A 13274-nucleotide genomic window follows, 5' to 3' on the forward strand; every position below is an offset into this window, starting at 1 on the left:
AGCGGGGTTGGTTGGCTAAAGTAGCTCGTTCTACCCCAAAATCATATATTTTATGTCAGATAACTCATTCCGGATTGCGAGATACGCCCAATCTAAGGTTCGACAGTCCGGATCACTTCTGTCGTCGACCGGGCCTTTTCTGATCCATCTTGGCCATGAAACTGTCTGTGACCCGCTCTACATCAGTCCCCTCCACTTCAAAAGAACTCGTCCTTGAGTTCTCATCCTGCTCTGGTTCATGATACTTGGTCAGGTCCGAGACATTGAAAGTCCGTGAGATCGCCATGTCATCTGGAAGATTAACAACATAAGCATTGTCATTGATCTTTCGAATGATTGGGACGGGTCCAATCTTCTTATTTTTCAACTTGTTATACGTTCCGGTCGGAAATCTCTCTTTGCGCGAATGAATCATAACGCGGTCGCCCACCTCGAACACTTTTTGTCGCCGATGCTTGTCCGCTTGTTCCTTGTACTTCTTATTCGAGGCATGTAGCTTGGTCTGCACTTTTACATGGATGCTCATGATCTTGTCTGTCATATGTTTTGCTGCAATGTCCGTGCCTAGGTGCTTGGGCAGAGAGACCAAGTCAAGTGTGTGGCGAGACACTCGTCCGTAGATAATCTGGAATGGTAATCTCCCTGTCGAGCGGTTCGCCATGTTGTTAAATGCAAACTCTGCATGAGACAAGGTCAAATCCCACTGCTTCATTTTTTTCCTGAAATACAGCGAAGGAGGTTTCCCAACGTGCGATTCACAACTTCAGTTTGCCCATCAGTCTGTGGGTGGTAAGTACTGCTGAATTGAAGTCGTGTATCGAATCGATTCCATAAAGTCTGTCAAAAGTGGCTAATGAACTTCGTGTTATGATAAGAAGTAATGGTCTTGGGGACCCCGTGTAGCCGTACGACCTCCCTAAAAAATAGATTCGCCACATGTGTTGCATCAAGGGTCTTCTTACATGGGATAAAGTGCGCCATCTTGGAGAAACGATCTACCACTACGAACATCGAATCCATGCCGCATTGTGTTCGTGGGAGACCAAGAACAAAGTCCATTAATAAATCCTCCCAAGGACCATCAGGCATAGGTAACGGGGTGTAGAGGCTCGTATTCTGAGATTGCCCCTTGGAAGTCTGACAAACATGACAACGTTGTACGACTTTTTTCATATCACGTACTAATTACGGCTAGTAATACCGCTCTTCCACAAGAGCTTGTGTCTTGTCTCGCCCCAGGTGTCTACCGAGGCCACGTCCATGTAGCTCCTGAATAATCTGCCGTAACACCTTGAAAATCGGGGGTTAAGTAGAAGTCCAACTCCCGAGTTCCAACGCATCACTTATGCAATATATTTAATGATGATTAAATGTTATTTGTATTAGTGCATAAAATATGAATAAGATTAAGCCAAATCAGCAAAACATAATCTAGGGACAGTTGTAATACGCAAGCGGAAGACTGACTCAAATATGTATAACTTTATAAATTAGTATAGGTCCCCAAAGTATGTATGCATTGGTAAGTCAATAATTACATGTATTGTCTCCAAATACAAAATGTCAAAAATGTAATAGTCCACTACAAGTATATCCCTGAAGCCCCGCTGATCAGAACAGTCTATGTAAACCCACCTGAATACTGCATATATGAGAAAACATCCTCATCATCTGCGAAGTCTGCCCCTGTCTCATCAGTCGGGTCTCCATCTGCAACTAAGACAGAGTCTGGTTGGCGTTTAAACACCGTCCTGTAACGTGGGAGTGAGTGATCAACTCAGTGGAACAATAAAACAAATGTTAACATGTTCTTAATTCAGCCAAGCAGTAATGATACGATAATACAATCAAACATCCCTAGGTAATCTGATTAATGCAAGAATGATATGTATAAATGATGCATGCCCTCGCCAGCACTCTCTTTACGATCTTCATCTAACGGTCGCGCATGTCAGTCACTTCCTCAGTGCTTTACCCAACGCCAAACGACATATGTAGTGCGGTGCATGAACGTGATTACCAAGTTCTTATTAGTCCTTTTCATACAGTAGGATTGGGAAGCTAAGGTACCTCCTTATATCAATTCCCAAACGATGATCTATTCTAGGATCCTAGTAAATCTCATACGATGTTACGGTTCTAAGTCGCTACAAAGGGCTCATCACCTTATCAGTGTAGGCCTAGTTTGTACTCTTGTTGCTACGGAAAGGCTTGTCGCCTCTACGCAGTCTTAGCGTACACTCGAGGTTACTACAAAGGGCTCGTCACCTTATCAGTGTAGGCCAACAACTCGAATACAGTGTCCCATATCACCGTATTCGGCTCACGAGGCTGTGTTGCTCACTGGACACTACGGGGAGGCTCGTCATCCCAGTGTAAGCCGACAGCTCGACCACGGTGTCCCATACCACCTTGCCCGGATCATAAGTCTTAGCGAATCGAGGTACCAAGGTTAAATGGATTTTCACTTGTGAGTTTGGTACCTTAGATTCAAACAGTAGTATTCATACATACTGAACATATATCGGGTCAATCGGGTTACTTGACGAGCTCGACTAGTACGAGCGCACCTCGAGTTGATCAACATGAAGGGCGTAAGCACTCCATGTGGTCTAACCACTGCCGACAACCAAAGTACGACTTGGGTTCACCGAACGCGTCTTGTGTGGCGAAAACAACCTCAACCACCTAATCGAGATCTGTTACCGATTGCCTGGACTAAGTCATAGTCCCAATCATACTCAGTTGTAGTTTATATATCACATACGATATGTATAGCAGTATTATACAACAGTTCAACCATTTCAAGCATTTAGCATTTCATGAAACACATAGTACACATGTTATCCTACCTAGGCATTACTTTCATAAATCACATAGTAGGAAGATGGGTTATATAAATGAAACTATAGCTATAGAGAAGAGGATTGAGAATCCTATCTCAACACCCTCATTTTAAACATTTAAACAAGCATTTCCTCATATAGGCGTTTTATCAAACACTTACACTACATATATCACATACATAGATTAATTTACTTAAAACGTATATTATAGCAGATCCTTTCACATAGGAGTTGCAATACATACAATGATCATGTATTACCAAACATCCATCATAACAAGTACTAATCATAATTCCATATTCATTCAGACATTTAAACAAACACTTAGTGTACATACTTCAACGTACATAACGTATGTTGGTTATAACAGGTGTTAGGGCAAACCCTTTCACCACAGAGTTGTCATATATACAACAATCATATATCCACGACGAATAATCATGGCAAGACGAATCCAAATTCCATACTCATTTAATCATATCAACAAACACAAAAATGTACTATATTCAACATAATTCATATATATGTGTGAAGTGCTGGAAACATCGTGTCTAAGCATGTGATATCAATTCAAGTCAGTCATAAATCATTAACTAACATTGAAAGCCTTAAAAACCATAACCTAAACATTTATAGTTCGCACCTTACACCGGTAAATGTGTAACGGATTCGTTTTAGACACTTAGCATTTGTCAACGGCGGATTGACAACCTATAGTATGAAATAGGTTAGCTATTCCATTACTTACAATGTTTGAAACCCTATAACAGGTTAGGGTTAGGTTTTCTTACCTAAGTACGGAGTCGGAATCGCCGGAATAGAGATGTAGAAGCAGTAGTTAAACTCGAGGAGCAATGAGATCAAATCCCAAGAGGAATTTCTAACTCAATCACTCACTTTCTCTCCCTTTCCTTTTCTTTTCCTCTACTCTCTTTCTTAGGATTTTAACATTCGTATGGAATATGAGAGAGAGAGTTTAAGGCCCTTATATAGGCCCAGAACTAATGGGATGGTCCCAGGGCTAAGATATACTTAGGTTATATCCAAAGGGCGTTTGTTTCAGCCCATCGGAGCAGTTTTGGTGGCCTCTTTTCTACGTGCGGTCGGACTTAAGCTTCCTGACATTAGATCTAGGTCAGCCTGAGTTTTCGCTCCGATCGGGTTTGCAGATCGACCGTGGCAGACCAGTTTTAGTTTAACGGTCACTGTTACTCGATCAGGGCTACAAGCACATGGCCATGTATGGGACATTTCCCCTGATTCGAGGGTGTATTTGGGTTAGATTCAGACGGTCTAAATCATTGTATTTGGCCCACAAGCGACACGACTCAGATTACTTAAATTCGAATTTCATTTCTAAAGATATTCACGTTTCTCACACACTTTGCTCTGGGCTCAAGTTGTGCATTTCTAGACATAATTAAAACTTGATTTCCGAGGGGGTTGTCAAGTCCAGTAATGCGTTGCAGTCATTGGACTTTCGACGTGCGGTTCAGGTCTGATACGGAGTTTCGGTGTGCTCTCGAGAGGAATCGGGTTTCGGGATGGATTCTAGATTTCAGGATAATGTAGCATTAATGATACTGTACGGTTTGGGTCTTGCAGATCATATTTAAAGTGATTAGTGCTAATTTCACAAGTACTCTAGTTTAACACTTACTAATATTAACCTAATTTCTAAAGGTTTTGGTCCCAGGGTGATTTCTGCTTGAGGTGGTACTCGGGTCCTTGTACGAATTTTTTCAAGACGTTACATCTACTCTCTCAGAGAACTTTGGGGGATACACAATCGATTCTCTTTGAATAGAAAATTGTCCTGAGCTCCTTGAGACAGTTGAAGCCGACCACCTCGTTGCTCATCGTAACAAGTAGTGATGCATGATGGCTAAGTACAGTAGCCACCTTGTTTTGTTGTCCTGACTTGTGCTTCAGAATGAACGTGAATTTCTTTAAAAATACAACCCATCTAGCATGCATACAATTTACGTTAGTCTAACTATTAATAAACTTTAATGCTTGATGATCAGTGTACAGAACAAACTCTCTTTGAATCAGATAATGTCGTTAATATCGCAGCGCCTGAACAACTGCGTACAACTCAAACTCATAAGTCGACCACTTCTTTTGGGCTTCGCTGAGCTTCTCGCTGTAGAAGGCTACTGGCTTGCCTTTCTGTGATAATACTCCTTCAATTTCGACGTATGAAGCGTCACACTCAACCTTAAACAATTTGTCAAAATTAAGAAGCACCAAGACCGGTGTTGTATACAAACGATGCTTGATCTCATGCAAGCTCTTGTCAGCTTTATCGGTTTATTGGAACGGTCTTTTTTTAATGCAATCTGTTATAGGCGCAACTATGGTGCTAAAATCTCGCACAAATCGACGATAGAAAATCGCCAACCCGTGAAAACTCCTCACCTCATGAATGTTTGTCGGGATCGGCCATTCCCTAATAGCTCTCACCTTTTCATCATTCACACGAATGCCTGTGGACGTTACAACAAATCCTAGAAACAACAAACTGTTAGTTAAAAAACTATACTTCTTCAAGTTGAGGTACAACTTGTTAATTTGTAGTTGCAGCACCTGCCTGAGATGTTTCTTGTGCTCCGCCCCATCCTGGCTATATATCAATATGTTATCAAAATATACTATCACAAATCGGCCAGTGAACAGTTTTAGAACTTGATTCATCAAACGCATAAAAGTACTTGGTGCGTTCGATAAGCCGAAGGGCATGACCAGCCACTCATATAACACTTCCTTGGTCTTGAATGCCATTTTCCATTCATCACTGGGTCGGATATGAATCTGATGGTACCCGCTCCGTAGATCTAGTTTAGAGAACACCTTGGCCCCTTCTAGCATATTGAGCATGTCGTCCAACTGTGGTATTGAGAATCGATATTTGATAGTAATTTTGTTGATTGCCTGGCTGTTGACACACATGCGCCAGCTTTCATCTTTTTTTGGCGTTAATAATGCTGGTACGACACATGGGCTCATGCTCTCTCTCAAGAGACCCTTACGGATCAATTCCTCCACTTACCTCTGAAGTATCTCATACTCCTTCAGACTCATCCAATAATGAGGTCGGTTGGACAGGCTAGCCCTAGGGACGAGGTGTATGTGATGTTAGATGTCCCTCATGGAGGGCAATCCATCAGGTAAATTCTCAGGCCAGACTTTTTTGAATTCGTTTAGCAACAGTCTTAAAATTAGAGGGATGTTTGAGGGTTCCTCTTCCTCACCTTTCACCACTACGGTGTATACCTCGCTAGTTTCCTTGGATTCCTCTATAAAATTCCGAATGGTCAAGAGGGAACTCCCCTCCACTTTAGAGGCTTCAGGGTGGTTCTCTGGTGTCATAGGGACAATGATTATTTTTCGACTATCCTTGACGAATATGTAAACATTATCACATCCTCGATGGGTCGCATCACGGTCCGACTGCTAGGGTCGACCGAGTAGCATATGACAAGCTTCCATATCGACCACATCATAAAGTATTTGATCTTTATAATTTTTGCCAATTAAAAATGAGATAGTGCATTGTTCAGTTACCTTAGTCTCATTCACCTTTTTTTATCCAGCCAATTAAGTACGGGGAAGGATGTTTCGTCGTTGGTAGCTACAACTTGTCCACCATCACTCTTGAGACAATGTTCTCGCTACTACCACTGTCTATGATCACATTACAGACCTTTCCCTTGATAGTGCACCAAGTGCGAAATATATTGTGTCGTTGTGGGTGTAATTTCTTTCGTAGGGCATATAGTAATCGCCTCACAATTAGAAATTCGCCACGATCCTCGCCCATCACTTCATCGTTACCTGCTATTTCTTCAGTGGTTTGTTCATGTTCATCAAAGCTATGATCTTCTTCTGCGGCCTCATCTTCAGTGCCTCCTTCGTTTATAGTCAAGTGTGCTGCGTGACATTGAGGACAAGTGTTTGATAAGTGGCCTGGTTGGCCACAGCGGTAACAATTGTTCAACCTTGACTGAGCATAAGGATTTGGAATCCTACTCAGGCTCGCTGTGTGTGGGTGCTACACGTTGAGGTATGGATGAGCCGTTCCACGTATCACGGTTTTCGGTTGTAGGAGGTTGATGACATTCTCCTACTGGGTCTTTTCCTCGTGCCAGCACTAGATCCTGCGTGGGACCCGTCATAGGGGGTCGAGTTGAAGGATATAGACAAGCAGGAGCTCTTGCAAGTTGTGTTTCTGCCCTACCTACCAATTAAACTACTTCATCTACGGTCCCGACTGAGTACATCTGAACTTGGTCTTGAATTGTTGGCCGCAACCCACCTATAAATTGTGCTACCTTCTGTGACTCAGATTCTGATAGATCGTTTCGTGTAGCCAACCGCTGAAATTCTTTCGTGTAATCTGTGATGGTTCGATTTCCTTGTCAGCAATTTTGATATTGCTGGAATAATATCTGCTCATAATCATTGCGGAGAAATCGTGATCGAAGGAAACGTCTCATCCGTGACCATGATGAGATGAGCGTCATATTCTGACGGGCTCGTGAGAGTTGTAATTGTTCCCACCATGCAGAAGTACTAGATTTTAATTTAAACGTTACCAATTTTACCTTTTTATGATCTGAGACATCCATATAATCAAAATATCTCTCTACTTCGGCTAGCCAATCGAGAAAATCTTTTATACTAATAAACCGTTAAAACTAGGAAGTTCAGCCTTACCTCGATAGTCTCTTTCAGCATGATCTAGATGATCACCTCCATGGATTGGTCATCGGGCAAAACCCTCATTAAGGTCCTCGTCGCTAGAACTTGAATCATCTGGTGTAGCCCTACGGTCTGCCACTGGTAGTGCTCTATGAAAATTGGGGTTGCGTCATACAACAACCATAGGTGGTGGAGCACTCCTTAGGGCTCGGGGTAGAAGTAACGCATCCGCAAGATGGTCGAGGGTTGCCTGCAGCCCTTGCATGGTCAACTGACTCTCCCGGTGGAAAGCTTTGATTCTTTCCGAAAGATAACGAATCCCTGGATCACTGTCCACAGGATTTTGATTCATACCTTCATTATTTGTCATCAGCCCGAGGGGAATCCTCGCTCTGATACCAATTGACGCATGGATGAACGTGATAAGGATAACTACTCCGAATCCACGGAGCTTCTCTGGACTCCTCACAGAGACTTCTTGAATCCACGAGGAAAGAAAGCAGAAAATAGTAATAAATTCTAATAAATTCGAAATTGATTAATTGATGAATAAAAATGAGTTCACAACCCTTTAAATAGGGGTACCAAGCATTGGGAAAGAAATCAAAATCAAACTACAACTCAAACTCCTAGAATCCGCGACTTACTATAAATAGTAAACTTACTATTTATAGACGGTCGTGATGTCTACTAGTGCGCAAGGTTTTCGGCCAAACATAGTAAATATCCTATTTGGCTTCACCAAACCGTTCTTCTAATTATTCTAAGCTCTTTTCACGTTGGGCGCAACTCCTAAAGCCCGATGGATGAAGAGTTATAATCAAACTAAAACTTACTATTTATAGTAAAAACGAAATTAAACAGGGAAACAACCGTCGATCTAAGGGTTTTTTGCAATTTCGGGCTGCGTAACTTGGCATAACGGGGTTGATTGGCTAAAGTAACTCGTTCTACCCCAAAATCATATATTTTAATTCAGATAACTCATTCCGGATTGCGAGATACGCCCGATCTAAGGTCCGACGGTCCGGATCACTTCTGTCGTCGACCGGGCCTTTTCTGATCCATCTTGGCCATGAAACTGTTCGCAACCCGCTCTACATCAGTAGGGTAGTGTTTGAAGTATCGATATCACTACAAATTTCTTTGGCCAGGGATACTAAAACAATATCGATATTGTCGATGACCATAAATGTAGGGAAACATGGAAAAAATGGTGGAATTTTTCAGTGAAAGTTTAAGAGATGCTAAAATACACATATTTGTATATTTAGAAATTATAAAAATTGTAAAAAGAATGCATACATAATAAGTTTCTAGGGGCCCAAAAGCATGTGATGTCATAAGAAATTAGTCTAATCATCCAATCCATTCCATCCAACTATCCCATCCATCCATCCAACTATCCCATCCAACCATTCAACCTTCCATTGAAACATCCATTAGTATTTTAAAATATTGACAACATGATATTTTGCCAAGAAATTGTTGATAACTGGAAAGGAAAAAGAAAGATTGCGGTCTCAATATTGCCTATGTTGCGATAACAATAATATCGTGATATTATTAATATTATTATTGACAAATTCAACACTGCATACAACCATGTGGCCATAAAAAAATATTTTCAAATGAAAAATTTTCTAATAAACAAAATTTTGGAGATATCGATATATTAGTAATATTACTGAAATATCGCCGATACACCGGTGATACAAGTGACACCTAAAATTTACATAGTCAATAATATTGACGATATCAATACATTGGCAATACAGGCAACACCTAGAATTTGTACAATTGAAAATATTGGCAATACATTGGTGATACATAGTAATACATTGCCGATACCTGAAATTTCTGATACTACCAATGCTATCAGTGTCGTCGAGCTGGAGATGTGAAAAATATTGGGGATGTTTTCATAATATTAAGGATACTTCGAACAATGCAGTAGGGTACATCGAAGTTTGTAGGGTGGTGAATCACCATAAGTGGTGAATCCCTTGAAACTTTAATTTCCCTTCATAAACAAATCTTATCTAAGAGAGAGAGAGAGAGAGAGAGAGAGAGAGAGAGAGAGAGAGAGAACCTAGATGTCCAAGCCTCCGTAGGTGTCACGTTGCAACCGCATCTACAGAGAGACCCAATTTCCCAAAGATGGAAAAGCCCATGTTCCATCAAATCAAAAGTAAAGTAAACAATGGTGCAAAAAGGTGAGGTCACAGAGTTTTGGTTATTCACATAGAAGCTCTGGCCTCTGGGTAAACAAGTTGAGAGAGATTCTGAAGGTTTTAGCAATTTAAATTGCTTTGTACATGGAACCAAAAGGCTCGCAACACTATCCAGGAGCACAAGCGAAGTCACTTACTCTTTCAGATCCAAATCAAGCAACTCAGCAATTGGTTCTGACCACGCCACAAGTTCAGGGTTCTCCAGTTTAGCAGAAGGCAAGATTCACCTGCAAACCAAAATAAAATAACACCAACACATCAGTCAGGTTTCTCAAGTCAGGTCCTTGAGGATAAATATTCCTAGCCGCAGATCGGCATATGCACAACTATCCCACCCATGCCTACAACAGCACCTGCATGCAGTTCCACGCTATTCATCATGCTGGCCCCATGATGAATGTTTAGTAGCTCATATTTTTGCCTGCCGATCATCAAGCAGCATGTGTATAAGACAGTGGACGGTTAAAAGGGGCCAACCAATAGCCTGTTTTCGATGTATATGTGCACCACCCAATTTCAAGTCGATCATCAGGTGGATCCCACAAGATATGATGCCCTCACCCAAATTCAAGGCTACTAGATTGATCATGTGGGCCACAGTTTATGAAACAAATGGAAAGTCACAGGGAAAAAAAAAACTTGGTAAGTTTTTCTACGCTGTCTGCTACTTTCTAACATTCTGGCCTACATGATAGTTTTTTTTTTTTTTTGAAAGGTGACGATTTTATTAGACAACAGCCAAAAGGGAACAAAAAACAAAAAACAAAAGCAACTGAAAAGAGAAAAGACTACACTAAGCTAGAAATACAGCCAACAAGCTCAAACACAAGCCCTCCATGTCAGGAAGCCCACTTCCTGATGAAATTAGAAACTATCAAAGAAGTCCGTGGGTGAAAAGCAAAAACCTGTCGGGGAATCGCATCAGTCCGTGAATCTCCGGAAACTCCCTCACGGATCCCAGTTTAGATCTTCAATCTTTGATCTAACGCTTCCATTGTTGAGATTCGGATCACATTTGGAAGATAGAAACAAAAGCAGGTCTAAGAGGGACCTGCTCGACGAAAATGGCAAAAAGAGCAAACGAGCGCTCGATATTTCGGAATTCCTCTTCTAAATCGGATAAATAGTTCAAATCCGATACTGTGTGCGTCTACAATTGTTTATAACAAAACGTCCGTTAATAGTCGTACATGCAAGAGGGACCATTTTCTGGATGGTTAAGATTGTATTATATAACAACATTACAAATATTAAACACTTACAACCAAACGGATTATTTGAATGGTCTTGATAACTCTATATCATTACCATTATTTTCATAAAGGAGTCACCACCATTTTACATTCTACTTAAAACTCACAGTTTTTACAGAAAAAAAAGGTAAACATACCTTTGGAAAGGGGAGGGATCTATGGGCCCCACCATGATGGATATATTTCATCCACGCCGTCCATCCATTTCTCAACATTATTTTGGGATAGATCACCAAAAATGAGAATTAAATAAGTCTTACGTGGACCACAAAATGGGAAAACAGTACACGGTTGGACGTCCACCATCCAAAATTGAGGTTTTCCTGACGGATTATTATTTTCGCCGACGGCTTTTCTTTGACGGATTTTAGCCGTAGCTAAAACCCCCAAGTTCGTCGGCTTTACCCCTTTTTTGGTAGTGCACCCTAGAGAGAGAGAGAGAGAGAGAGAGAGAGAGAGAGAGAGAGAGAAGGTGGACTCCACCCATCATCTCACACATGCGCAAGGGAGAAGGTGGACTACACCCATCATCTCACACATGCGCACACATAGGGGTGTGGGGGTCCACCTTGTGGACGACTTTGAGTCAGCCTTGGCCCTTACCTAAGGCTTGACGATTTGGTTCTTTGCCTCTCTTCTATTTAAGATAGATTACGAGACTTCTTACTTTGGAAGATTGGCAATGGTAAAATCAACATTTTCTACATATATAGGTATGGTTTAATTCGTGTATTTTTAAGTTGCTAGAAACATGTGATTTATCAAAACAAGGATCTTTAAGGTTAATTTATTAATTTAAAATTTTCAAAACAAGTTTTTTTTTTCCCCCCGTGTTTCAAAAAATCCAACAAAACAGTTATGATTCTTTGATGCAGGATCTTTCCAATGCATATGAGATCAACTGTTAGGATGATTAGAGTACTGACCCTTCATTTATGGAATTCTCCTTGAATTCCTCAAAAGCAAGTGCCAAAATCAAATAATTGGTGTTAGAAGTGTTAAAGTCTTAGATGTACATGCATTGTATTATATTTGCATGTGAGAGTACACATATTCGATGGTCATATGGTGCGCATATCTTTTCTAATTTTATTTTATTTAATGGCGAGTCATCTCTTGTAGTTGATTATCATTATAAACAAAGGATTTGAGAGGACAAAATAGTTCTCTCTTCAATTTTCCCTATTTCTAAAAGAAGGATAGCTTGAAATAGGATTATTTGCATCCATTACGAGTTTTAGGGATGCTTGAGACTAGGTTTCCTAAATATGCATAATAACTCAAGAAAATAGAGAAAATTGGAAAAAAATGAATTTCTTTCCAAAATTTTGAGGTGGCCCAATGATATGTAGGAAGTACCACATGCATACTATCAAATATCTATATTCCGTTTCAAAATAAGATGGACCTATCCCATAACATTTGGGAGACATCAATGAAATTTTACATACAAATGAGAGTCCTATAAGATGATAAACCAGCACAAACGAATTGCATTGCCACTCACATTTTTAAGTTTTCCTGCACAACAAAACACAATCCACCAATTAGAAGATTGAAAGATTACCTTAACGCCGGCAGCTTGGCATACCGTACAGCGTCACCAACACCTGGCCGGCAAGGATCCTACACCAAAAAAGTAGCATGAATGCTAGACTTTATATCATTGAAAAAACACAAAATATTAGAATATCACATGGAGGTTTAATCAGGACCCACATGAATACAGCCTATAAACATTTTATAAAAAAAAAAAAAAAAAGAAGAAAAAAAAAAAGAAGAACAGAAAAATAAGAAAAGAAAGAAGAAGAAGAAGCATCGGATATTGCTCAGCTTGTAGAAACATATGTGCTACTCCAATTCTCAAAATATATTGAAACATGATTATAAGAAGTTCCCAAATCATGTTCTACAAAATTATAACAATAGCATCATAAGCCATTAGTATTCGATCCAATTAGGATATTCAAGAACTTAACGATCATAGTCCAACGTCTGTGTTCCACACAGCAAGGATGTGTGTATAGCCACACAGCAACGATTTGTGCATAGCACATGATGCACACTAACAGTTTGATAACTTCGTTGATTTTTAACAAAGAAACAAGCAATAAAGGAAAAGGAACAAAAATTAGATTATCCAATTGCAGACTCTAAAAATAAATAAATAAAAAAAATAAGCACAAAAGCCACAAATAAGGAGGAAGTGTCAGGCTGTCAACAGGTCAAGTTTGGGT

At 40.3% G+C, this 13274-nt stretch overlaps 1 pseudogene; it reads right to left on the reverse strand.

Annotated features, from left to right (window-relative positions):
* The window catches only part of LOC131244309 (calcium-transporting ATPase 5, plasma membrane-type-like), a 29015-nt pseudogene that overhangs the window by 12255 nt on the left and 3486 nt on the right, over positions 1–13274 (reverse strand).

Source organism: Magnolia sinica, chromosome 4 (genome assembly GCF_029962835.1).
Source record: "Magnolia sinica isolate HGM2019 chromosome 4, MsV1, whole genome shotgun sequence".
In the NCBI taxonomy this organism is placed as follows: Eukaryota; Viridiplantae; Streptophyta; class Magnoliopsida; order Magnoliales; family Magnoliaceae; genus Magnolia; species Magnolia sinica.